Genomic DNA, 3,096 nt, shown 5'->3' with positions numbered 1-3,096 from the left:
ATATTTCTAAAGGCCGTTCTTATGTTAGCCAACCTGGCATATGCTGCTGATGTTATCCTCTTGATATGAGCTTCAGGGGACAGGTCTGGCGTGATATCAACCCCCAGGTCTTTCTCTCTCTCTGACTCTTGAAGTATTTCATCTCCCAAGTGATACCTTGTATCTGGTCTCCTGCTTCCTACTCCTATCTTCATTACATTACATTTGCTTGGGTTAAACTCTAACATCCAATTGTTCGACCATTCCTGCAGCTTGTCCAGGTCTTCTTGAAGCCTCAAGCTGTCCTCCTCTGTCTTAATCCTTCTCATAATTTTGGCGTCGTCAGCAAACATTGAGAGGAATGAGTCTATACCCTCTGAGAGATCATTTACGTATATCAGAAACAGGATAGGTCCAAGCACAGAGCCCTGTGGGACTCCACTGGTGACTTCCCGCCATTCTGAGGTCTCACCCCTCACTATAACTCTCTGCTTCCTATTGCTTAGGTACTCCCTTATCCACTGGAGCGCCCTACCAGTTACTCCTGCCTGTTTCTCCAGCTTATGCATCAACCTTTTATGGGGTACTGTGTCAAAGGCTTTCCGACAGTCCAAAAAAATGCAGTCCGCCCATCCTTCTCTTTCTTGCTTAATCTTTGTCACCTGATCATAGAATTCTATCAAGCCTGTAAGGCAAGATTTATCCTCCCTGAACCCATGTTGATGGGTTGTCATGAAGTCTCTTCTCTCCAGATGTGTTACTAGGTTTTTTCTCACAATCTTCTCCATCACCTTGCATGGTATACAAGTTAAGGACACTGGCCTGTAGTTCTGTGCCTCTTGTCTGTCACCCTTTTTATATATTGGTACTACATTAGCAGTCTTCCATACTTCTGGTAGGTCTCCCGTTTCCAGTGACCTACTATACACTATGGAGAGTGGCAAGCTAAGTGCTCCTGCACACTCTTTCAATACCCATGGTGAGATTCCATCCGGCCCAACAACTTTTCTCACATCCAGCTCCAATAGGTGCTTCTTGACCTCATCTCTTGTAATTTCGAACCTTGCCATGGTCACCTGGTTTGCTGCCACCTCTCCTAGCACCGTGACTTCTCCCTGTTCTATTGTAAAGACCTCCTGGAACCTTTTGTTGAGTTCTTCACACACCTCTTTGTCATTCTCTGTGTACCTGTCCTCGCCCACCCTAAGTTTCATCACCTGTTCCTTCACTGTTGTCTTCCTCCTGATGTGACTGTGTAGTAGCTTTGGTTCGGTTTTGGCTTTATTAGCTATAACATTTTCATACCTTTTCTCAGCGGCTCTTTTCACACTAACATACTCGTTCCTGGTTCTCTGGTATCTCTCTCTACTTTCTGGTGTTCTGTTATTACGGAAGTTCCTCCATGCCCTTTTGTTCAGCTCCTTTGCTTTCATACATTCCCTATTAAACCACGGATTCTTCCTTTGCTTCTCTGTTTTTTCCTGTTGGGCTGGGACAAACCTGCTTACAGCCTCCTGACATTTTTGGGTGACATAGTCCATCATGTCTTGTACAGACTTGGTTCCGAGTTCTGTGTCCCAATGTATATCCCATAGGAATTTATTCATCTCCTCGTAGTTTCCCTTTCGGTACGCCAGCCCTTTGTTTCCCAGTTCTTTTTTAGGGGTGATAATTCCCAGCTCAACCAGGTACTCAAAGCTCAATACACTATGGTCACTCATTCCCAAGGGGGCTTCCAACTTAACTTCCCTTATATCCGACTCATTTAGGGTAAATATCAGATCAAGCAAGGCTGGTTCATCCCCTCCTCTCGTTCTTGTCGGTCCCTTGACGTGTTGACTTAGAAAGTTTCTTGTTGCCACATCCAGCAGCTTAGCTCTCCATGTGTCTGGGCCTCCATGTGGGTCTCTGTTCCCCCAATCTATCTTTCCATGGTTGAAGTCTCCCATGATTAGTAGCCTGGATCCGTTCCTGCTAGCCACAGAAGCTGCTCTCTCTATTATATTGATGGTGGCCAAGTTGTTTCTATCATACACTTTCTTCAGTTCATTTTCTTGTCCCTTTCTTGGCGAGCAGTCTGCTGGTGTGGGAAGCTTTTCAGTGGGTGAGATGATCTGTGAGGTGGTTTGCAGGGTTTCAGGGGAGTTTGGGGTGAGGGGTGGGGGTTTCATGGAAGGGGGGACAGGTAGGGTGTGGGTTAAGGAGATAGGGGGGACATGGAGGATACGGGGTGAGGGGGGAGGAGGGATAGGGAGGGTATGGGATGAAGGGGGAGGGGGGACAGGGGGGAAAGGTGGGAGGGGGGACATGATGGAAATGGGGAAGGGATGACAGGGTAAGAATGGTGTGGGGGGGGAGGGAGGGTTGGGTGGGGGCAGGTAGGGTGAGGGGAAGGGAGGGTTTCTATGCAGAGGGGGGCGGTGGGGTTGCCCTCCCCTCTGGTGTTGCTGGGATGCTGGTTTTGGGTTTGCCTCTTGTCTCTAGGACTGTTGTGTTGGGGGCTGTGATTTCCTGGTTTGCTTCTCCCTCCCTGCGCTTCCTCCTTGCCTCTGCTGCCCTGGCTCTCTCCTCCTTCGTCCTGTCCCTCTGCAGGAATACTTTCTTGTATCCCTCCACATGCTGCAGTCGACTCTTCCTTTTGAGAATATCCTCCTTCGTGGTTTCGTTTGTAAACACCACTTTTACTAGTCGGTTTCTGTCCTTGTTGTACCAGCCCAACCTGAAAACCTTCTCAATGTTTCTTTCAGCCCCTTCCATCTGTAACCCCTTCAGTAGCCCCTGTACTGCTTCTCTATCCTTGCTATTCCATTCTTGCCTGTTGGATCCATCCTGTTCTTTTATCTTGAGGTTATCTTGAGATGATTTCGGTGCTTTTTTTTTTTTTTAGTGTCCCCGCGGCCCGGTCCTCGACCAGGCCTCCACCCCCAGGAAGCAGCCCGTGACAGCTGACTAACTCCCAGGTACCTATTTACTGCTAGGTAACAGGGGCATTCAGGGTGAAAGAAACTTTGCCCATTTGTTTCTGCCTCGTGCGGGAATTGAACCCGCGCCACAGAATTACGAGTCCTGCGCGCTATCCACCAGGCTACGAGGCTCCAGTTTATGCCTACAACTACC

Source organism: Procambarus clarkii, unplaced genomic scaffold (assembly GCF_040958095.1).
Source record: "Procambarus clarkii isolate CNS0578487 unplaced genomic scaffold, FALCON_Pclarkii_2.0 HiC_scaffold_95, whole genome shotgun sequence".
Taxonomy (NCBI): domain Eukaryota; kingdom Metazoa; phylum Arthropoda; class Malacostraca; order Decapoda; family Cambaridae; genus Procambarus; species Procambarus clarkii.
Note: the sequence above shows the minus strand (reverse complement) of the source record.